Source organism: Ambystoma mexicanum, chromosome 8 (assembly GCF_040938575.1).
Source record: "Ambystoma mexicanum isolate Mex_15411 chromosome 8, UKY_AmexF1_1, whole genome shotgun sequence".
Taxonomy (NCBI): domain Eukaryota; kingdom Metazoa; phylum Chordata; class Amphibia; order Caudata; family Ambystomatidae; genus Ambystoma; species Ambystoma mexicanum.
Window position 1 is genome coordinate 1,014,828,590 of NC_090929.1, and position 25,251 is coordinate 1,014,853,840.

The following is a 25,251-nucleotide window of genomic DNA, read 5'->3' on the forward strand; positions in this document are numbered from 1 at the left end:
GATCACGGGGGCCATACATCCTCTCCCTCCTCCGGTCACAGGGTGCGCAGCTCCAGGTCAGGCGCGCACAAAGGACGCCTCGCAGCTCCCGGATACACCAAGCCAGCACAGCAGTCAGCGGCACTTCCAGCTCTTAGCCCCACCGCCAGGTGCCCAGTTGAAGTATAATGCCGATCGGCGGAGACCGTGCCAGAATCCAGCGCGGCAGGAGCACAGCACCGAACCAAGTATGTGCCAAATGGAGTCTGCGCCTCCCGTCTTCCCCAACAGTCCTTCGCCGCTCCAAGGGCACAGGTGCCAATTTCCCTTGAAATATGGCTCACAGCGTTAGCAGCTACTCCCCCGTCCACCAAGAGTAGAATGGCACTGCAGCATAGGGTGTAAACGGATTTATCCCAGAAAACGGATTCTGCTCAGCAGGAGCTTTCAACCTAAGCGGCCATCTTGCTCGGTGGCTCAACAGCGCCCCCCCACCCTCCAGATTTCTAAACCAGAATGTATCTGGAGTATACTCCGGAGCACCGAGTCATAGAGGGACAGGCTCTGTTGCCACTTTCAGCAACATGACTTGGACTTCCTTGAGGACTTGAGCCCCATGCGGCTCCAGCATTGAGATGGGAGGGTTTCAAGGGCATTTATTTTGAAATTCCAAGGTGTGACCATGTTGGATGATATTGAGCACCAAGCTGTCAGTGGAGTGGTTGTGCCACTGGAAGAAAAATGGAGACAGCTGGCCTACCACCGGGGTGCGAAGGAGGGGGCACGGTCAACCTTCTTTGGCCGTTGGCGTCCGGGCTGCTGGGGTGCAATGTCATTGGCAACCTCCTTTGTAGGCTTGTGAATGTCCTCTATACGCCTTCTGTGTGGTGGATCGAGAAGGCTGGACTGAGAACCTCAGAGGTTCTGGAGACTTACCTTAGTGGAGTGAAAAAACTGCTTCCTCATCTGAAGTGTGCCCAATGACAGTGCCGTCTCAGTGTCTGTCTTGAGAGCAACAAGAGACTCGTCCACTGCCTTGCCGAAAACACCACCCTTGCCTGTACATCAGGTCGGGAGCTAATGGACTAGAGCCAGCCTCGGCAGCATAAAGCTACTCCATTCCCCATTTGCCAAAATCCAGAGTACGCAACATCTAGGGCGATGGTGATGGCTTGGTTGGAGGCCACCTCACCCTGGTGGAAGATGGCTAGGGCCTCTGTCCTCTTGACATCCAGGAGGAATTCAACTAAGTAGCCCAGCATGTACCAAAGCTCTCCATCGCAACGACGAGAATGGCTAAGGCGTTGGCGGCCTTGATCATGGACGCCGCAGTTGCAGTGATGCGCTTACCAGCAGCATTTAACTTCTTCCCTTCCTGGTCTGGTGGGGACTGTACAAAATGAAGAAGGGTCACCAACCTTTTTCTTGCTGACACAGAGACCACAGAGTCTGGTGTGGAATGGGTCCTGAGGCATTTGGGTGCTGCGCCTGGAACTCCTGTACTACTTCTCCAAATGCTCCTTTTTGGGAGGAGCAGAGTAAGGGTTTCGGATGAGCACCAGGCCGTCTTCACGACTGCTGTCTTCCTGGAGGACTCACAATGTTGAAAAAGAAAGCCTTCTTTTTTCAGCTCGGGACGAAGTTAAACAGATTTGCATCCCAGAAAATGATGGCTTGAAAGAAACCAATCTTATCTGGAGGAGTGTCTCTTGCTGGCAAGCCTGTATCTGGAAGCTCAGCATTCGTGGCAATGTAGTTGCTAAGATGGATTTCTAAACTGTGACCTGGTGGGCAGAAGTTTAGGAGGCCACCCTCGGTTTAGTGAAACAGGGGAACCTTCTGGACAAGCCAGACCAATATAGGTAGCTTGGCAAGTGGTCAAGACCAAGTCTCAGGAAGGATGAGTGTGATCAGAAGCCCACAATGAGCACACACAGGTACGACCCACAAATTACTCTTAGACAAGTGTATATGAAAAATATCTATACATTTATTGTCGGCTGGACCAATAGACACAAGTAAACTTACCAAAACAGTCATCATGCAAAATCTTTATACTAAATAACATATATACATTACGTTTCCTAATGCGACACAGCAGTAAAACATCCACAACCTGTAAAGAGAGGGTTCAGTTAACACACTAGGAGCATTAGACAATATTTTGGAGTCGTTCCCTAACTTTTGAGTCCAGCCCTAAGAAGAGGGGAGCCTTAAGCTCAGCAGTACAGTTGTGCGTAAAATTGCACAATCGCACATGCAGAACAAAAAGTGGGTCTTCTTGGGAGAGCTGTAGCAAGTCACGAAGGGCTTGAGGCAATGAAGTATTGGTTCCCACTATTATAGGATTTGCCCTTGGCGGCAGAGCAGTTTTCAAAAGGTGAGAATAGCCAGGGAGCGCAGGTTAACCCAGCTAAAGTTGAATATCTTTTAAGGGATATTTGTGCGTAAAAGTGATCGTTTGTGCCAGGGGTCCACCTGTAAGTGATGCAAGCACTCAACGACCCTCAGCACAGTCTGGACCAAACTTTGCCAGTTTAGTCGAGGTCGCTAGTAGGTTTGAGTCCTGCAGTTTCGCGGCACTCCGGCTCTCAGCGGCTGCAGGATAGAACGATCGTCTGACAGGACAGTTGCCTTTTTTCAGCATCCAAAGGGGATACAAAGAAAATTCTGGGGCAGCCGGCTTCAGGGCACAGGAGAGCAGGTCAGCAAGACACCTACAGCGACCGTCACCAACAGGTAGTGATGCGGGAATCACAAATGCGTGCAGCATTACGCACTCTCCTAAGCCGGGACCCAGATGAGCTAGGCATGCTAAATTTGGCGGGAGAGGGCACGGGACCACAAGCAAGCAATGTCCCAAGTCTTGGGTTTCAACTCGACACAGCGGCAGTTCTGCGGAATACCATGAGGTAGAGCTGGACAGTTCACTGAATGGCCTAGGAACACTTCCGAAGGGGCTCGTTCGGCGGGTAAATAGGGGGCACCGAGAGTAGTTGTTCCCACTACTCAAAAGGGGTGAAGCGCCTCGGCAGGCCTTATTGATCTATGAAGAAAACAGGGCTCCAATGGGACACCAGAGGGGGACGGGTGTCAAAACCTTCCAACGCATCTCAAGCAGATTCACAAATCTGTTTCTTCAGGCCGGATACTTGGCTCCTTCTGTAGTTCAGGGAGAACTCCGGTGATCGACCTGGAATGAATGCATAGCCCCTTTTCTTATCCAAGATTAGCTTCACGTGAAAATCAAGGACTTCCAATCGAAGATCTGCTCTCATGCAGGCATCCCAGTCGTGGACCAATCACGGTTCACGGTGGTCCCAGTCATTCAGGTACTCCAGACATCCTGGCACCAGAAGTGTTTATTGGGACCAGACTGTCCCAACCCGCTTCCTGGGCACACACACGTAACAGGCAGATGCCCGCGAAAGAGATCGGTTTTTGCGTGAGGCTGCATGCCCAAATAATGAAAACCCGGGTTACTAGACCTGGGTGAAGGCAAGGGAGAAAATGCCAATCCAACAGAACAAAAGACTTTGTGGCTCGGCCATATTCGGATCTGGCCACAGTCTTGAACCAAAACATGGTTAACGTGATAGGATTCCGTAAAAAGAAGTAAAACCCTTATAAAAAGTAACTGCTGCCACCAGTTGGTCCCAGGCACACTCGTACAATCACCAAAAAATCCTTCAAGGGTGTCTAGGGCCATAAGACAAAAAGGACTCCAGCGTATGGTACTGGAAGGTACATTTTGCACCGTTAAAAAGTTACCAAGAAATAGCAACATAGTCAAAGACTAAGGGAAACAGTTTCCCAGTACTGACAGTCTGAAAGACATGTAAGTTTCCCCATAACAAGTGAGCAATTGCCCAGGGGAGTGCAGCTGAAAGCTGCGACTGGCAAAAAGTCAGGATAGGATAGCCAAACAAAAGCAAAAAGATTGGGGGGTCCACAAATGGAGAGAAAATTACACATTGATGAAATCTTTTCCAACAGTAGTCATTATCATCCATCCCCTCCGACCCCTGAGCCTTGTCGGTAGATGGTGCCTGACTGTCAGCCCTCAGAGGAAGGGATCATCTTCATGGCCGTAGATGACCCGGTTGACTGAGACGCCGTGGCACTCATAGACTAAGAAGTCAGAACATAGGACGACACTGCCTTTTCCGTATCTTCCCCTTTTCAGAGGGAGTGCGTTCTTTGGGCCTGCTGGCCCTGATAGAGGCCTGCCTGTGCACAGACGAAGTCAGAGACCCTACCCTCAACGATCCATGCCACCAACCTTCTATGCCAGTGTTGCTGTGTCTTAGAGGAGAAGGACTGGCAAATCGAACATGCATTCGAATCGTGGTCCGGATGAAGGCAGTAGATGCACTTCCGATGGCGATCTTCCACAAAGATGCTCTTCAGTCAGCATTTTGAACAGGCCATGAAGAGACTCTTCTTTAATGTGTCCGCCATATCATGTGTAGTAGGCCCAAGTCAATGGCTACATACGATTCTGAGATCTGACGATATGCGGGATCGCTACTGACAACAGCGCCTTGCTGCCGCAAGCCAAACGGAGACAGGTGGTAAAATAGGCAAAATTCAACAAGAAAATTCGAGGCGCGAAACAAGAGGACTCCCAACACAAAAACATAAGGTAAAAATCTGAGGATGACACCGGGGGTGGAGCTAAGGACGGATGTCATTGTTGAGCATGTGAACCCAGATAACTCCAGTGGCACAGAGCAGGTTCAGAGGTCACAGGTACCATTTTGACAGCTACGTCACTTCAGCACAAAGCCTGCATTTAAAATCGGAACCTGTTTCAAAACCAGTTACAGGTAATTACTGTTCTGTTGGCAGTTTAATCTTTAAACATATGTCCATACCTGAGAGTTTAAGGCATGGTGGATAGTAATTCACATACTATAAGAAGCCATATTTTTTTATGTCCTACATGTGTCAGCACTGTGAGCCCAGGCTAACTCTGGAACGATTGTGTGTATTCTGGTCAGACAACTTGGACCTGCCACTAGTAGGACAAGAAACTGAATGGCTGTGCCTCTCCTTCGATCTTTTGTGAGGTTGGGTAAAGAACAAGTTACTTACTTGTAACTGTTGTTCTCCAGCATGGGGCTGGCATGGATTCACATGCTCATGAATATTCCCCGTCGTCAGGCTGGGAATCCTCGGTAAAGAAAAAATCAGTTTCAGTTTTGTTTCTGAACTGTCTTTCTACTAATAACCAATCATTGGTCTCTGGGTCATACTTCCCCCAGCCAATGACTTCCCTCTACCTAAGCCCCACCTCTAGCAGCCATCTTCAGATTTGGTAGCACGTTAAGTGGCAGTAGGACCAAGAGAAGAGCCGCAGAGGGGTTGGAGGGAGGGTTCGCATTTGAATCCATACCAGACCCATGCTGGAGAACAACAGTTACATATAAGTAACTTGTTCCTTCTCCAGCATGGGGTCTGCATGGATTCACATGCTCATGTATACAAGAATACATAGCAGTACACACATGCACAACCACAGGAGGTGGCAAGGCTCAACATTAAGCAGCTCTTACCTCCTCACCAGGCTCACCTTCAAGCGAACAGGTTGCGCAGCACTGCCTGGCCGACTCTGGACTCCTCCCTGGAATTCCCAGTCGACGCAGTAGAATCTCGTGAAGGTGTGCGTCGACCTCCACGTAGCAGCCCTGCAGATGTCCAGCAGGGGCACACCAGAGAGGAACGCTGTGGTAGCAGCGATCGCTCTGGTTGAATGGGCTCTCGGACTGCCGGGCAACGGTCGGTTTGCCAACCGGTGACAGTGCATGATGCAGCCGGAGAGCCATCTGGAAATGGAAGCCTTCGATGGGGTCTTCCCTTGGTTCACAGGTCCAAAGTTCACAAACAGCTGTGAAGTCCTCCGAAAAACTCTTTGTGCGGTCCACGTAGAACTTCAGCGCTCTAGCCACATCCAGCGAGTGCAAAGTCCTCTTAGCCGGCGATGAAGGCGACGGAAAGAAAACCGGTAACACCAAGGGCTTGTTGAGATGGAAGTCCGACGGCACCTTGGGCATGAAGGAGGGGTGCGTCCTCAGCACTACCCTCGTCTCGTGGAATGGCAGGTATGGAGGTTTACAGGAGAGGGCCTGGATCTCTCCCACTCGTCGTGCGGAGGTGATGGCCACAAGAAACGCAGTCTTCCAAGATAAGAACTTCAGCGGTGCCGAATGCAAGGGCTCGAATAGGGGACCCATGAGCCTGGTCAGCACCACGTTGAGCTCCCACGCCGGAGCCTTCACTGGCGGGAACGAGCAGAACAGTCCCTTCATGAACTCCTTCACCAGGCGATGAGACCACAAAGACGACCACCCGGAGTTCTGGTGTAGCGGGAGATAGCCACCAGATGGATTTTGATGGAGGCGTGAGCCAGCCCTGCCTTGGCCAGGTTCAGCAAGTATGGCAGCACTTGAGGGGCTGTAATCCGCAGAGGGTTGATCTTCTGTGCACGGCACCAGACAGAGAACCTCTTCCACTTGCGTCCATAGCACTTGAGAGTCGAGGACGACCTGGCCTTTGCAAGCACCTCCTTGCAGTCCGCCGGGATATTGTACCCTACAAACTCTAGTGCTGCAGGAGTCAGGCCTGCAGGTTCAGCGATCCCGGGTCATGATGTAGGATGGCGCCTCCTTCCCTGTCTAGAAGATCCGCGTCCGTCGGCAGTTTGACTGGGGGGGGGGGGGGGGGGGGGCTAGGGGACGCTGACATGTCCAGAAGGTCCGGGACCAAGATCTGCCTCGGCCACGCTGGTGCGACGAGGATCATCCTGCACCGGGACCGTCTGAGTTGACGGATGAGTCGCAGTGGCAACAGTGGGAACGCAAACAAGAACAGGCCGTCCCAGGGGAATGAGGATGCGTCGCCCATGCTCCCCGGCTGGGGAAACCTGCTGGCGAACCTCCGGCACTTGGTGTTCGTCGTCGTCGCATATAGATCGATTTGGGGATTGCCCCATCATCGGAATAGGAGATCCACTTGAACCTGCCGAAGCTCCCACTCGTGGCAAGAGCGGAGCACCCTGCTGAGCGAGTCAGCAATGGTGTTCTTTATTCCTGCCAGATGGAAGGGTACCAGGAACATCCCTTGGGCCACGGCCCAGTGCCACAGGTCCTGCGCTTCCTTGGATAGGGCTGGGGATCTGCTCTACAGGGAGACAGCCCCTCAGGAGAGGTTGTCCCTGGAAACCAGCATCAAAGGGCACATCCTATACAAAAGGACTAGACTCACACCAGAGGCATTTGATGCTATCGGTCTGAGAAGGACCGGGGGTTACTGTAGACAGAGTGAGTTCAGCCTAGTTGGTTAAGCATTCCATCATTTTCTTTCCTTCTCTGTAGCTCTCTTTCCTTCCTGTCCCTTCCACTTAATTGAGCACAAAGCACCTTGGGTATGACAGAAGGCAAAGACCACTTGTCTCAAGGACAGGGATTGGACCCTTTAAAGTAGGCTTGCTTTTGCCCAATCGCCTATGGAATTTTTCTATAAAAGAGGGGTCTCCCACTTCTTCGATTAATCTCTAGCCTTCCACCCAGAAGAATTCATTGGCCCCTGCTTGGTGAGCAGTCCTTACCAAAGTACTTCAGTTGTGAGGTAAAAGCAGGTGATCCAGGGCAGAGGAAAGCTCAGCTCCCGAAACATCTCCGGGGCACATTGGGGGTGCCCTGCCGATGAAGCAAGACCCGACTCTCTGCCAGCTACACTGGTACCCAGAACCTCACTGGAGGTAAGGGATCCTTGCAGGTGTTTGCCAGTCTTACCCTATTTCTGGCAGCACAAGAACAAGGACCATCTTGTCCCTGAGCTCCTGTATTGAGACTCACAGCAACTGAAGAAACCAATAAACTGGTCACCTGCGTTTTCGACTGCATTCAAATGCTTTCAAACCAATGGAACCTGTGCTCTTTGGATTGCTGCTGCATCCGAGAACCAGTTCACTGATGCACAGCGCCAACTGAACACATCGTTGACTTGGCTCGAACCAGAAGCTCACCACCATGGAAGAATTCAAACCGCAGTGTGCCTTACTTAAAACCTAACCCGACACCTGTTCCCCGTCTGGATCACCACAAATCACTGCATCCGAAACCAATTTGAACCGATCGCAGAGCGCCATGAAGCCTGGTTCGATGCTGTTGAACTGCCAAGAACAGCAAGATGGTATGATTGAATACCACCTGCCCTCTCATCCCCCGCCTCATCTTCAGGCCCTAGAGACTGGTTAGGTTACCCTTAATCCCTTTTCTCACAGAAAAACATATCCTTTTGCAAACACAGTGGTTACTGATTTTCTTTTTACCTGGTTTGATTACCAAGAGTGCATCTTTCTTCATGGGTACTGTACATGTCACAGTAGGGACAGTATTACAGGAACACCACATTGGGTGTCTGGTCAAAGCATTGAATACATTGTTTCGAAATACAATAGTTTTGAAACAAAAGGACCGAAAAAAAGTTGAATCTCTTTTTTTTAAATGTATTTTTTTTGTGCTTTCATATAGGAAAAAAATGTGGTTTTTACACTAAAAACGGGAGTTTGGGGGGAGAACCCCCCAAAAAAGAAATTACAAAAAATAAAAGTACATTCAACTTTTTTTCCCGGTCCTTTTGGTTCGAAACTATTGCATTCGAAAGAATTGCATTCGACCCTTTCACCTACAACCACCACATTTATGTCCTATATTCTACTTTGAAAATAAATAATGTAATACTTTGCACCAACAACTAGATGTCGTCGTATGCAATGCATGTGAATCTAAGGAGACCCAGAAGTCTCAGAAATGCATATATACATTCCCCAAGACTGCAATTCTACATTAAGCACAGAGCCTAATAATTATCAGGACTGGCTTGGAGTGAATCCGCCAACGAGTACTGGATGCTCTTTGACAGCCATGTATCATCATCATCAGGCAGGGCCTCCTTAGTAATTTGTAATTCTAAATTTGAACTCTTAGGAAATATGTTTTCTTTTTGTAGATTTGACACCTACTTCAATGGGACATCCAGCATATCTGCTGACTATTTGGTGATTCTGACCCAATTTCTGGGAGTAAGGCCCTTTTAAACAGCTATCCTCGCATGACTCGCTTCATTTTGGGGAACTGGTTAGTCTTTGAGGCCATCAGTGCAGGGCTATCGCCATTTAACTCAACCGAAGCACTACTGCTTCCCCTTAAGCAAAGCAGCATAGGGAAACCTTTTTTTCCAAATTAATTGAAGCACAAACAGGTGGTTGTAGTGATGGCTTTATTTGTACCTTTTTGGGTGAACTCCTGTGCATCGTATTATTGTACTGTTACGCTCACCTGACTCCCACAGAGTCGTCGATTTGAACTGGACAGCTGCGATCTCCACCAATGTGACGCGTAGGGCCGAGATGACGGACTGGACTGGCCCACCTAGCTTCGTTTGCTTGGCCCGTAGGAATATCCTTTTGCAAATGGAGAAAGGGAACTAACCACCCGTGGAGTCGAGTGTAAATTCCCCCCCAGCCCCGCTGTTCTCCCCACAGATCACCTTTGATGTCCCCTCCTATAGTCTCACCTGATGGTTTGAAAAGATGAGCTCTCCATCCTGCATTGAGCGCAGGGGCGCGTTGATAACCAGTTGCTTCACTGGCTCGAAGGAATCAGTGCGTTCCAGAACAATGACTCTGAAAAATATGTAGTTCATAAGAGTTCACATGTCTGACTTTCACTCTTGTCCGATTCCTTGCAGTTTGCAGCTTGACCCCAGCGAAGAGTTCCTCGTGGTAGCTGACGAAGTTCAGTAAGGATTTGGCTTATCCTACACAGTTCAATAAAATAAGGCCAGAATGTAAGCTGCCTGTTCCCTTATTCAGGTGTGGCGAGAAAATATGAAGTTCGAGGAATTATGCCTCTGGCGGTAAAATTAGGCAAGTCTATTGCGGTGAGGAGAGATCCCCTTATTGTCCCGTTGTCTCACCTTGTCGTCCTTTTGTTCCCCTTAGGGGCCGGGGTGCGGCAAGGATGCAATGGAGACTGCGCCGACCCGTGAAGAGGAATAGTACCCCCGGCGGTAATCCGGTAAGTCTATGGGGGTAGTTACTATTGCCTCCGTTTATTTCCTGGCTCACCTTTGCTGTTCTTGTGTTCCCCTTAGGTGCCAGAATGCGGCAGATCGTGAGGATGCTGCGAGGGCCGGCGAGTTCAGCGCAGCGCTGCAGCAGCCGAGGCGGTGCGTAAATGCTTCTTTCTTCCGGTCCGAAGGTGTGGTAGATCCGGAATCCAGGTAAGGATCGAAGGTTTGCTCTTATTCTAACCTTTCTCCTTCTGTTCCTCCCTTTTTCTAGGAGCGGCAGACTCGAGGCGGGCGTGGCAGAAGACTGGATGCAGGCTTGAAGACACAGTGAGCGTTACGCTGCTGGATGCAGAATAACGCGAAGCGTGTGCTGCTCTTCGGGCGTGGTTTAAATAGCCTCCTAAGTAGTCCCAGGTGAGTATTCTTCCCCAGCCCCACCGAGTAAAAAAAATAGTCCTTAGGTAAAATAGTCCCTTCCAAGCCTCTTTTGGCTTGGAGCTCTGCAGCATGGTCTGCACCAAGTAAGCTTGCAGCATGGTCTGCATCAGGTAAGTTTACTCTATGAGCCTGGCGCCTGTGGCGCCAGGCCTGACTCTCCATATGAGCCTGGCGCCATAGGCGCCAGGACCGCACCCAAACAGCCCCTATCAGGGGCTTTTGGGCTTGCTCAAAACACCTTGATGCCTGCTTCCGGGGTTGCTGGACCTGGTCTGGTTCCCCGGGGTACACATCATGACATGTACTGCATGGTAGCACTAGCATGCTTACAAATGCTGGCTATGTGGTTTAGACCTTGTATTTGTGCTTTACAATCCTGTGGATCGCCTTTCTCCTGTGGTGGGACATAATGTGACCATTTAAGGGCACCCTCTTTGCAGGCTTTGGACAGAGCCTGGAAAATATCCTGTGTATTAAACTGTTTCGGGCTCGGTAGAGAGCTGCAGAAGGAACAAGTTACTTACCTGTAAACTGTTGTTCTCCAGCATGGGTCTGGCATGGATTCACATGTTCATGAATATTCCCCGTCAGGCCGGGAATCCTCGGTATACAAAAAATCAGTATCAGTTTTGTTTCTGATCTGTCTTTCTTAGTTGGTTTCTGGGTCACACTTCCCCCAGCCAATGACTGCCCTCTACCTAAGCCCCGCCTCTGGCAGCCATCCTCAGATTTGGTAGCACGTAAAGTGGCAGTATGACCAAGTGAAGAGCCGCAGAGGGGTAGGCGGGAGGGTTCGCATGTGAATCCATGCCAGACCCATGCTGGAGAACAACAGTTACAGGTAAGTAACTTGTTCCTTCTCCAGCATGGGGTCTGGCATGGATTCACATGCTCATGAATATAAGCATACATAGCAGTATACACATGCACAACCACAGGAGGTGGCAACAGGCTCAACATCAAGCAATACAAAAAACTCAACATTAAGCATCTCTTACCTCCTCACCAGGCTCACCTTAAGCGAACAGGTTGCGCAGCACTGCTTGGCCGACCCTGGACTCCTCCCTGGAGTCCCGATTAACGCAGTAGAATCTCGTGAAGGTGTGTGTCGACATCCACGTCGCAGCCCTGCAGATGTCGAGCAGGGGCACAACAGATAGGAACGCCGTGGTAGCAGCGATCGCTCTGGTCGAGTGGGCTCTCGGACGGCCGGGCAGTGGTCGGTTTGCCAACCTTTGACAGTGCATGATGCAGCCGGAGAGCCATCTGGAAATGGAAGCTGCGATATCTTCCGAAAACTCTTCGTGCGGTCCACGTAGAACTTCAGCGCTCTAGCTATGTCCAGCGAGTGCAGAGTCCTCTCAGCCGGCGACGAAGGCGACAGGAAGAAAACTGGCAACACCAAGGGTTCGTTGAGGTGGAAGTCCGACGGCACCTTGGGCATGAAGGAGGGGTGCGCCTTAGCACCACCCTCGTGTCTTGAAAAGTCAAGTATGGTGGCTTGCAAGATAGGGCCTGGATCTCTCCCACTCGTCGTGCGGAGGTGATGGCCACAAGAAATACTGTCTTCCACAAAAGAAACTTCAACGGGCCGAATGCATAGGCTCAAATGGGGCCCCCATGAGCCTGGTCAGCACCCCGTTGAGCTCCCACGCCGGGGCAGGGGCCTTCACTGGCAGGAATGATCCGAACAATGCTTTCATAAATTCCTTCACCAGCCGATGAGACCACAAGGACGCCCGTCCCGTAGTTCTGGTGTACCGTGTGATGGCGGCCGATGTATCTTGATGGAAGCATGAGCTGGTCCAGCCTTGGCCAATGACAGTAGGTACGGCAATACCTGAGGGGCCGTAATCCGCAGAGGGTTAATCTTCTGTGCACGGCACCAGACAGAGAACCTCTTCCATTTATGTCCGTAGCACTTGAGAGTTGAGGACGCCCTGGCCTTTGCAAGAACCTCTCTGCAGTCAGCTGGGATGTCGTACCCACCAAACTCTTGTGCTGCAGGAGCCAGGCTTGCAAGTTCAGCGACTCTGGGGTGTGATGAAGAATGGCGCCTCCTTCACTGGAAAGAAGATCCGCGTCCGTCGGCAGCTTGACTGGTGTGGACGCTGACAAGTCCAGAAGGTCCGGGAACCAGATCTGTCTCAGCCACGCCCGTGCGACAAGGATCATCCTGCACCGGGACCTCTTGAGCTGGTTGATGAGCCGGAGCAGCAACGGCAACGGAGGGAACGCATAAAGAAATAGGCCGTCCCAGGGGAACGAGAAAGCATCGCCAATGCTCCTCGGCTGGGGGAACCTGCTGGCGAACCTCCGGCACTTGGAGTTCGTTGCCGTCGCGAAGAGATCGATCTGGGGTTCGCCCCATCGTCGTAAGAGTCGATCCACTTGATCCTGGTGTAGTTCCCACTCGTGGCACGAGCGCAGCTCTCTGCTGAGTGAGTCGGCGATGGTGTTTTTTATTCCTGCCAGATGAAAAGGCACCAGAAATATCCCTTGGGCGACGGCCCAATGCCACAGATCATGGGCTTCCTTGGATAGGGACGGAAGAAAAGACCTGAGGGCCCAGAACACTGCCTGGAGCTCTGAGATGTTGATGTGGAGTGACTTCTCCTCCGGGAGCCAAAGGCCTCTCACGTGAAGATCTCCGGAGTGCGCTCCCCAACCTTCCAGGGAGGCATCCGTCATCACCGTCACCTGGTGAGCTGGGGTCTGAAAGTCTGTGCTGCCGACAGATGAGAGCGGGTACCCCACCACCGGATCGCCTGATGGAACGTCTCGTTGAGTGGGATCCTGTCCTCGAAGCTGCCCGTCGACTGGACCCAGCGGGCGTCGAGGAACTCTTGTAAGCGGCGCATCCGAAGCCTGCAAAGGTGCACCAGATAAATGCAGGAGGACATAATCCCGAGGAGGGACTTGATAGATCTTACCCTGGCCATGTCTGTGGCCAGCAGACGCTGCACCTTGCCCAGTATGGTCCTGGTCCTTTCCTCCGACGGCGAGGTCAGCAGCGCCACTGTGTGGAGCTTGGCTCCCAGAAACAGGGCGACTTGCGACGGGACCAGGTGGGATTTTGGAAAGTTGCTGGAGAACCCCAAGTCCGTGAGCAGCTGGACGGTCTCCGCAGTGTGCTCCCTTGTCCTTGCCCGGATGAGTCAGTCTTCCAGGTAGTGGTAGACGTGGATCCCCTGCAGGCGCAGCCACCGGTGCGAAGCACTTGGTGAACACCCTGGGTGCCAACTTCAATCCGAACAGGAGGGCCTTGAACTGGTAGTGCCACCCTTGGACCACGAACCTGAGGAACTTTCGGTGTCTTTTTAGAATGGGGAAGTACGCATCCTCCAAGTCCAACGACGACAGGAAATCGCCCTCCTCCAGCTGTCCCAGCACATGCTGGAGGGTGACCATCCAGAACTTCTGTGCCTTGATGTACCTGTTCAGTCGTCGCAGGTCCAGGATGGGACGCCATCCTCCTGTCTTCTTCTTTACGAGGAAGTACCTTGAGTAAACTCCGGAGCCCCGAAGCCAGGGCATCCAGCACCCAACGGTCGGTGGAGATGGACTCCCACACGCTGACGAACCTCGTCAGCCGGCCTCCCACCAGGATGCTTTGGCGGGAGACCGACCCTACGGTCGATTCAATCTTGTTTGGAGGCTGCCTAGCCTCCTTGACCTCCCTGTCGACGACAGGCACCACCTCACTTGCTGCATCCCCTGTATGCCTCCTGAGATGAAGATCCTGCCGCTTGCCGGTACGTTGAGGAGCCACTGCCGGATCCCTTGGAGGCACTTTGTCTGCCCCCGGAGCTCCGAAAGGACGGCCGTCGCTGTTGGAGCACTCCCAATGCCCGGGCAGTCTCTGTGTCTGTCTTGATAGCCTGAAGGGACTCATCAACCGCCTTCCCAAACAGGTTGTTCCCGTCGAAGGGCATGTCCAAAACCTTGGTTTGTACGTCCTGGCGGAAATCTGTCGCCTTGAGCCATCCTCGTTGTCTCAGGCAAACGGCGTTGCCCAACTGACGGAAACCGGTGTCGGCGAGGTCCGTTGCCACCGTGATGGCGTGGTCCGAAGCAATCTCACCTTCCTGTAAGATTTCAAAGGCCTCAGCCCTTTTGGCGTTCGAAAGGAAGTCCAATAGAGGGGCGATTTTGAACCACAACTCCCTGTCGTAGTGGGCTACGATAGCCAGGGCGTTGGCTGCCTTCATAGTCATCGCTGCGGATGAGATGACCCGTCGTCCCATCGTGTCCAGTTTCCTGCCCTCGCCGTCCGGCGGGGAAGTTGATGTCGAGGTTGATTGCCTCCCCAGCTTTCTTCTTTGCCACCGCCGAGACTACCGAATCTGGGGTAGGTTGCGCCCAAAGGCACAAGGGGGCAACGTCGGGGACCCGGTACTACTTCTCGTACCGGTCCCTCTCTGCAGGCACCGTGGCAGGGTTCTTGATGAGGGCGAGCCCCTCATCCCAGATGTCATCAAGAAGTGGTACAGCGAGGACCGTCTTCCTTTTAGCCTCGCGCCGTTGGTAAAGGAACCCTTCCTACTTCTCTTCGGGGCAGAGCTCGGATGCCCTGGAAATCATGGCATGGAAGGATCCAATCTCGTCGGGCAGGGACGCCCGAGCAGGGGGCGACGGGGGACACGTCCCGTCGTCATCTGTACCTGTCGTAGCCGTGTCCGTGCCTGTATCATCCCCATGGGTAGTAGACTGGGTGGAAGGCAGAGCAGGCCGCAGAGGTGGGAGAGGTGGCGGAGGATGCGTCGTCCTCTTCTTATGCGGTGGACTTTCCGAAGGTCCCGACTCCGGTTCCCCTGTCGGGTCTGGCTCAGATACCGCCGTCGGGGGAGGGACAACCTTGTCCTTATCTCTGAGCATAAGGACTGAATCGCTGACAAAATGGCCGCCGAAGTGTCCTGCGGGCACGAGGGCTCTTGAGGAACCTCGTCGGCGACACCGTCGCTCTCGTAGTCGCCCTCATCGGGATCCCTCCCGATGGGCTGGGCCTCCTCCACGACTTCGATGAGCTCTTCTTCAGAGGTCGTGTCCGTATCCACGATGGCCACCTGCCCCTCCCCCTCCTTTTCCAATGGGGACTTCATGGGGGTCTTCTCGATGGGCCTGAAAGACGACTCCCTCCGTGGTGGCAGGGAGACTCTGGATCCTGAGGTCGCCTCCACTGGCGTAGCCTCCACAGGCTGAGCCAGGGCCGCTGCGACATCCTCAATCGAGGTCTTAGCAGGGTGAATTAAGGCCATCGTCACCTTCTGTACGCCTGGGGCCTTCACCTTTGGGGGAGGGTCCGAGCCTCGTTCCCCATCTGCCGGAATGTTCGAGATCGACTGGGGCCTCCCCAGAAGCTTCGCTGGGTTCTCGGACTTCCTCTTACCCGAGCCAGAGCGTTGGCTCGGGGTTGATGGCGCCGGGGAGGATGCGCCCTGCCTGGCAGCCAAGGAGCCCGACCGTTCGGCGCTCCCGGTGCCCGCGGACTCGCTGTGCTTGGCCTTTTGTAGGGCCCCCGTCGCCGGGGCGCCCTCACAGGACTTAGAAGACCGCTCTGACTTCTTGGCGAGACGGAGGTGGCGATCCTTCATGGTCCGCTCCGACATGTTCCCACAAAACGCACAGTCCTTCTCCACGTGCGTCTTGTCCTCATGAAGACAGAGGCATAACGAATGTTCGTCCTCCTTGAACACATTCTGAAGCTGGCATCCAGGGCAGGTCCTGAACAGCTTCCCGGGCGTCGAGCTTCCTTTCTCCTGGGCCATGTCCGGGGTAGGCCTCGGAACTTCTGGAATCCTCCAAAAGCGCAACTTGACGAAATCTTCACCCTTGAGGGGCGTAGAAAACTCCGAAACGGGTCCCCGTTGATCGGATGTAGAAAAGGTGGAGCTTTAGGCTCTATTTAACTGAAAAATGAGAAAAATCTCCTGAAAAAGCGTGAAAACACAGCCAAAGCTCGAGAGCTACAGCACGAGGACTCCCAACACTTGAACGTGTGGTAAAAATCTGAGGATGGCTGCCAGAGGCGGGGCTTAGGGAGAGGGCAGTCATTGGCTGGGGGCAGTATGACCCAGAGACCAGTGATTGGTTACTACTAAGAAAGACAGTTCAGAAACTAAACGGACCCCGTGCTGGAGAAAGTCCTATTACACATCCCAGCCCTTCGTAGAGGCGAATGCTGTACCTGAGCTATCTGACCACGATTGGTCAGCTGCCCAGAACTTGAATATTGCAGGTCCCTGATAACTGGGCTGTGATCCTGCCAACCCAGGATTTTGTATATAAGGCGAGGATATGGAGCCATTCCTCAGTTAACCACTGGAGAAAAACACAAGAGTAAACAGAGGTATGCTGGAAGACTGCTGCTGGGACTACTATTGCCCAGGTTATCTACTGCAAGGTCAAGTACTTCTCCTACATCGACAGGTGAGAACTTCCATGGTGTTTAAAACCTTTTAAATGCTCGGAGGACCAACTCCAAGAGTTGTGGGCCTGTACCTGGCCTCCACCATCAAACGTGGGTACCGCGCTTGCTGCTTGGATCAAATTCAGCCTGATGTCGTGAAACATGCAGTGAAATCCTCTGTCGACCCTGGAAATCGCTGAGCTTGCTCTGCATCAAGAAGAATAATCCTAGTGGTTCTTGAGAACAGTGATCCTGAGTTGTCCCGTATTTAGGCTGTGTGCAGGGTTACTTCACTAACCATTGTCTCTCCGGCATCTTGAGGGTCCTCCAACATCAGGGGAGATCATTTTCAGAACAGTTATGTCACTGACCGGGACCAGAATTGCAGATATGCCAGAACCAGCCATCATAGTGGTAATCAAAAGTGACCTTGGCTACTCCCGTTAGAACTGGACCTCCAACAATGGAACAACCAGTGAGAGCAATTGCCCCCAATGGCCCTGACTAAAACAAAGCCAAAGCAAAGAAGTGTTTCTGTGTCGGAAGCGGCTGATACGCCGAGACGTTCCCATGTCAATGCGGCTTGACAACCTGAATGAAAAGGACACTAGGTCATAAGGAGGTGCTTTTCTCCAACATTCCACCAGAGACCAGCGATTTGCCTGAGTTTGCATGTGGAGAAGTGCCCTGGATAACAGTGAACAACTAGCGGCCTAGGAGGTTGGCAGCAGGTAGCGGGCTCAAGGGCGCTCAGGCCTCATGACTCCTGTTTTTTTTCTGCATTTAACAGCCAGTGACCATTTAGGTCGAGCTGGACCTCTGGTTTGAGATTTATGAGTAAAAACATTGTGCAGAGTGTTTGGGTGTGAGCCGGGTGTGTTGCTCTTTCTCTGGCAGAGTTTGCTTTTTAGGACCTGCCGGAGAGGAGGTGGTTTGCAACCCCCCCCCCCCCTCACCTCCAGTCCAGGCAAGCATTTACCGGTAGACATCCCCTTGCCATTAAAACCTCATAACATCCCTGCTACAGTCTACGCAGTGGGACTCCTGCAGTGGGAAAGAACTTCAAAGCCCCTTGGTCTCGATTCCTAATACCAAAAAGCCCTCATGCATAAAAAAAAAGCCAAAAGAGCCAAATTAAACCAAGTTAATAGGCAACCAGAAATTACTGGCTTTTATGAGACAGCAAAGGCAGCAATTGAAGTGGGGCGAAACGCTGAACTACCATCTCCTGTGGGTGTTTCTAATCTAGAAAAAAGGCACATTACTCACCCCCTCGCTCATAGACAACAATGAATCCTACTTAAATATTTGTCTCAGCCTGCAGAGAAATTCTTTGTGGAACCATTGAATGGATTGCAGTTTCCGAGTACCCTTCAGAGTCTCAGCTTGTGAACAAACACAGGAGACCCGGAAAAGAGGGTAAAAACCCAGAGGTAAGCCCTCGGAGAAAGGGCGAGCTTCTGCTGTTGTGCTGCATTATGTGAGAGAGAGCCTACGAGACACGAGATCCTGAGTTTTTCATTTACTTGAACTGCAATCGCAGTAATAGCTGTAAGAGGTGCGTGTGCCATTAAGAAGATCAAGGTCAGCTGACCATAAAAAGGCTGCCTCGACGCCCTTGCGGCGTAAGCCCTTGGAGAAAGGGCGAGCTTCTGCTGTTGTGCTGCTTTGCGTGGTTTTGCGAAGTCAGATCTCCTGGCTCCCTACCTCTGCCTGCCTGCCTTTTTCATATCGCTGCTGACAGAAAGGAACAGAAATGAGTCGCCGCCTAGATTCAAAGTTACAGAAAACGAGAGCCCAAACAAGAAAAGAGATGCAATCTGAACCCCTGCAAGACTCCACAGAAGTACTTTCATCTCCGCGACGTAGAGTTTCAAGAGAGCAAGTAAGTACATCTTACTCGCATGATTCGCATGAGTCAGATGAACCAAACAATGCGGTCATGATGATGCCTGGCTCAGATGTAAACGATGATGGCGGGGTGCACTTTGCAGAGTCTATACCAGACAGTAAAACTGAAAGTGAAAGTGCAAATGGAAATGGAAAAACACTACCGCTTTCTGCAGAAAATATGACAGACATCCATAGCAGGCACCTTGAATGTGCTCAGAATGAAGTGCCGCAGACTGAATCTAACTTCATCTTAGAGAAACCCGGGAATCACAAACAAAAGGAGTACGCTGGCGTAGAAACGGCGCCCTCTGCGACGCCTTTTGAGGCAGAAACGCCTGAACTCAATAGTGATGCAGTGATAAATATCACCACCACTCTGACCACTCGCCAAGTGGGACCACTGGGTAACCTGCATTCACCACTTTCGTTTAAAACAGGATCTCTTGAAAACCACACGTTTATCCGCAACAGAGCAAACGCACACTCTGCAAAACAAAAAACGAAGCCTCTCAATCTATGAAAGTGCATCAGCTTCTCCAGCCTTTATGTATGGAAATGTTGCTGGGAACTTGACTGATGACGTTTTCTACAACGGAGCACTGATTAATGAAGAAAAATCAAACTCACCTAATGATTTTCGAAATACTCATCTATAATTGCATCAAAAATGCTGTGCTCACTGCCAACTGCACAAAACCTGGAAAATCGCAGGGATTCTATTGGCATTGCAGAGAAACTGATAGCCGACTTAGCTCGGATCAACAAAGCCCGGCATGGCCAGCAAAATGTAAATACTGCCCAAGTATTTTCCATACGTACACCTGAAAGAGCGAAAACACCAACACAAGCCTCTCTTTCTAATATCAAGTTAAACATTGTACCAAAAGATAAATCCATCCTTAAACGTAGACAAACTTATGTTAGCAGTTCTCCAACATTGCAATGCTCACAGCGAAAAAAGCTTAAACTTGGTGAAAAAGAAACAAAGAGTAATCTTAAAACAAGGCCAGAATCTATGGCATTTGAGCATGACATACAACCCCCAAGGAACATGGAGCGACATTCTTGTCAATCGCTAACATCCGACAGTTCGTCATCTGACTCCTCACTAATGGAGCGCCCCTACCCTAAAATTAGGAACTCCAGAAGAGACACTCAACAAAAACAGGATAGAGAAGATCGGCACACAAAGCCGGAGCAAAAAATATCGTCAGACAAAGCTTTACAGGCAATCATTGTGGCAGCCATGGGCATGTCCATTGCCCCATTTATCAAGCTTTATGAACACCTAAATGAAAACATCAAAGATCTCACAACTCTATTGGCTCTTCAGAACACCAAATTAATGGAAGCTGAAAGAAAAAGCACGAGCTATAAAAAGGATCTTACTACCATTAGTAGTAAAATGAATCTCCTACGAGACAGTCTCGGTGCAGATGCAAAACAATAAGGAAGAAAAAAAACGTCTTGCGGAAGTAGCTAAAGAACCCCTAAAACTATTCAGACACAATTCTGAGCAACATATCAAAAACATCAACACAGAGAAAGTGCCTGTAGGAACTCTTGTGATATCAAAAGACACTGATATTCCAAATCTAGTGAAATGTAGTCAACCAGCCATTTCAACAGAAACCTGCAGCCAAATAGCAACAAATGGCAGATTTGGAATCTGCAAACCTGATTCAACAACAAAGAATACAGAACCCAACACGAAAACCTTTGATACTTTATGCTCAAAAACAAAAGAGGTAACAGTGCTAGACAGTATCACAAACGTGGATCAACTAGTATTGAGAGGCACAGGCACCGACATGGCAATCCAAGATTTGACCTCCTTTGACGAAGCGTTGGAAGATAGCCGCAAAGCGAGCAACCTACCAATACTGGACCCACAAACTCCATCATCTAAAACTGTCTCTGAGACACCTAACGAAAGCACAGAAGGAAAACTTGGTACTGCAGAAAAATCTGAGACAAACTCCAACAAAAATCTACCTACTTTTGACATCTTTAAAGGAGTGAATTGCCCCATGAGGCAAATTAAAACCTTTACCTTATGACAAACCAAAACCCAGGGTAAAAAAACTAAAAATCAATTAACGAATAGGATGAGGCGAGGAAACGGCTCAAGAAAATTCTTACGAAATATAAAAACCGTTAATTTAACGGTTCACAACAACACCGGGACTAAAGAACAAAACTCAAAGAAAACAACACGGAAACATAAAATCACGAGTGTTGAAAATTCCAAGTCTCAGGAAGGATCACAAAACGACGAAGGATCACAAAATGATGAAAACGACCTGATCAACTTATCTACATATGATGACGTTGAGGAAAGTTCTCAAACAGAGCTGGAATGTCCCGAAAAAAGGAGCTAACTTCATCAACGGTAGGACCCATGATCCCAAATGTCAATACCGCAAATACAAACAAGCCTTCCACTGCCTATCTCCAGAGTGCCGCAAAACAACTGAAACAACACAGAATCTGCAAATTGATGATAAAAAACACAGATAGAAACACTAATGAAGAGCTGGGCACTCCATTTTTGACAAAGGAGGAAAAGCGCGCAAAACAAATGGCGTCTAGGCCAGAGGTAAATGACTGCGCAATTGGGTCACTAAAGATGGAAAATGCATTGGAAAAAACAAATAAAACACAGAACTCGCGTCCAACACAACCAACTCAAAAAATATTAAATTTACAACCACAACCTAAAATTGAAACAAAAATGATTGCCCATTGCATTAAGGCAAATCATAAAATAATGAACAAAAACTCAACACTTGAAAGACTGATCTTGGAAAAGGTAGAGGCTATGGAAAACTTTACCCTAAATCGGCACTATATAACTAGGCTCTTCCATCGTGTGCCTAGTTTGAGAGCCATAATCTGAGAAGAGCTAAAAATTGTAGAATTCCACTGTGAGCAAAGAAACGACATAGTAACCTTACATCTTGCCTCAAGAAGGATAAGAGATTTACCACTGGATGCCGTACCTGCATTACTATCATTGGGCTTTGATTTGTACCTACAGCCATACAATGATGTTGTACACGAACGCCTGATCAAGGGCATGATCAATGAAACCCCCAAAAATGTGGAAAATAGTAACACAAATGAAAATTCACTGGTAAGCAGAGCAAATCTGTCACCAATGCTCATAGAAACAAAATCTAAAAATAAAGAAATATGTCGACAAAAACCAGAGGAGCAAATCGAAATAACGATTGAAGGTAATACTGCAAAACCTGACAAATCGATCAGTGAGAACGGAAATGCAAGACACACCGAAAATGAAAATTGGGCTTGGTTGGCCACCACTCTAAATAACAAACAGCGACAGTAATGCCAGAAACAATTGGGAAAAATCGGACACTGAATCTTGGATCGGGGAACACGCGCAGATTTATTCATCTGTTCCACACACTATGGACGCGGAGCTTGGACCTGATTTGCCTTCAGGAAACATGGCTAAGGGAATTCGAAATAGTCCTAAATCCCGCTATCCAACAGAGAAAGGGTAGACCAATGGCTGGACTATTAATAGCCGCAAAAAAAGCATCTGGCCTCAGGATTACTGAGTCAAAGAATGTCACACCCTATATACAAACTGCCAAAGTAAAGATACTAGGCACATGCGGGTCTGAGTTCCTCTATATTATCAATCTTTATTGGAACCAGGCCGCAACGGGAACAACAACATTTATTGACCAAGTGACTGCAACTCTAGACGAAATTCTTGAAAACTCAAGCGTTGCTCAAATAATAATCTGTGGCGATTTGAACATCGATTGCGTGAATATAGATATAAAGAACACATCGAAAACAGCTAGAAAAAAGGCATACGAGGAAGCGACCCGTCTATGGTGCCTCGAAATGGACTCCTGAAAATTGACAATTCTTAAAGGAAACTTGCTTGGCGATACACCGGCAAATCCAACATGGAGTAGAGAAAATCAGCACTCAATACTTGATTACTTCTTTGTATCAGAATTCTTTTTATCAAAAACTTGTGACCTGAAACTATGTAAGATGGAACTTAGCGATCATGATCTCCTAAAAATGACCTTCACCTCTAGCAAAAAACGTACACAAAAATCATGGACACGACATCTCATATCGCTCAGACAGGATAGGGTAAATCTGAAAACCAGTGACGTAAATCAGATCATATCTACCATGGCATTAACATCTGATGTGATTGAACATCAGCAATTACTTATGCAATTTGCAGAACATAAACAAGGGCTTAAACAGCGGCGACTGCAACACAAGCACAAGTTTGATATTCAAATATTACAACGAAAACGTATGATGCGTAGAGAAATTCGAAGGCTATCGCGCAAGGATAAAAGTCTTTTTCTTGCAGGAAAAAAACTTGAAATGCAAAAATATCGTAATTGGAGAAAGGTTTATAAAGCAACATTGCTCCAAAACGATTCCGAAGAGATGCTCAAAAAACTAAAAAACAACAACTCCTCTGAATTTTGGTCTTTAATAAATAACATGGCTGCACCACAAGACGCAATCCAAATGTCACCAGTTTTGGAGGAAACTTGGGTAAAACACTACACAGAAATGTTCAGTAGCTCCAAAGCAAAAGGTAAGATAAATGCTAAAGCGTTCACGTCGTGGGATTTGTCTTTTGACAAAACTGACATCTTGAGCTCAATCAAAAACTCAAGCGCCTCAAGAGCCCCAGGTCCAGATGGGCTGGCAAACTATATGCTAAAATTAAATCCTGAAGCATGGGCCAATTTCTACAGCATGTTATTCGAAAGAATAAAAACAAAATGTATGACACCGAAAACATGGAAAAATGTCATCATAGTACCAATATTCAAAAAAGGTGACAGATCTAACCCAAAGAATTATCGGCCAATCGCTTTGCTCGATGTGCTGGGTAAAATCTATGCACGCCAATTGCAAAAAATGCTGTTAGCATGGTCGATGGAAACAAATCATATTGATATCCGAAAAGCTGGCTTTGCCAAAGGAGTTGGTTGTAGTTTAAACACTCTACTACTGAATCTACTAAAAATGGAATCAATTAGGACCAATGCCCCAATTTATGTGGCTTCAATCGACTTCTCGCACGCCTTTGATAGTGTTAACCGACATATTTTATGGGCTAAACTTGAAGCTTGGGAGTGCCCGGCCAGTAATGAACTGCACTCAGATACGACCATACAGATTAGACTAGACCGAGGTGGCACACTATTTAAACCGGTAAAACACACAAAGGCGTGAAACAGGGGTGTCCTTTGGCGGCCATCATATTTAACCTATTTATCTCGGATATCGGGGATACCCTTAACATGGCAGCAACCTTACCACCAAAAATCCATGGTTCTCACATAGGATGGTTAATATATGCAGATGACCTAATAGTCTTAGATGTCACTCCGATAGGCCCTTGAAGTTTGTCAACGAAAATGACCTCTGCATAAACAAACAAAAATGTGAAGTACTGACACTACGAAATCTGTCAAGCCAAAAACGAGGAACCAAACAATTTGTTTGGCATTTAGAAAAAACACCTCTCAGAACATCATCCCATATCAAGTACCTTGGATCCTTGATAAGCTCAAACATAAACGACGGACCATGGGTGGAAGAAACAAAAAGAAAATGCAAACAGCCTGTCAAGCCGCTATTATAAATAAAAAGTACGGAAAATTCTCAACAAAGCCAATGACCGACTTTTATGGACGAAAAGCTGTCCCGGCTTTAATATATGGTGCTGAAAATGTTTGGTTGTCCATACAATTTATGGGACACATTGGAGGACATTTTCTGGACCAGAGCGTTCCATCTACCCAAGGGCTGTCCTACAAGTAACATACGATACGAACTGGGTTTGATATCAATAAGAGCGAGGGTGAGTTGGAACGCACTTATCCTGTATAGGAAGACTTTGCTAGACAACCCCAGTTCCACAATTTAAAATTCTTCAAAACCCAGCCTCTGACCTACAACATACGGCACTATCAGAGTGGAGTAATCTTTGTATAGAGTTAATGGATACAAATAATATACAAATCGAAACTCTGATAAAAAACCCTGATAAAGCAAAACTGATGCTATGGAGATCAGATTGGCACCAAACTTCTATAGAGCGAGAAAGCTCACGTTTGATGAATGAGGCCCCTCCAGAAGCCCGCGAGTACGATAAACTACAGTCTTACCAATCTCAATCACCTGATCAAAATACCAGACTGTTATTTTTGCAATTTCGACTTAATCTGTTTTTGACCAAAGACTGCACAAAATCCTGGAAGCGGAACGAAAGTGCAAACACAACATGTCGTTTCTGTAATCACTCAGCGGAGACTCTAAAACATCTGACCCTATTCTGCAAAAAGTTCAGATCATTATGAACTAAACTATTCGGACCACTGTTCAAAGAACGTCAAACTTACAGTGTAATTGACTGGTGGAAAACC

At 49.1% G+C, this 25,251-nt stretch overlaps 1 protein-coding gene across 1 annotated transcript in view; it reads right to left on the minus strand.

Annotated features, from left to right (window-relative positions):
• Positions 1 to 25,251, minus strand: part of USP48 (ubiquitin specific peptidase 48) — a 1,688,863-nt gene that overhangs the window by 168,111 nt on the left and 1,495,501 nt on the right. The gene's annotated exons all lie outside the window — the stretch shown is intronic.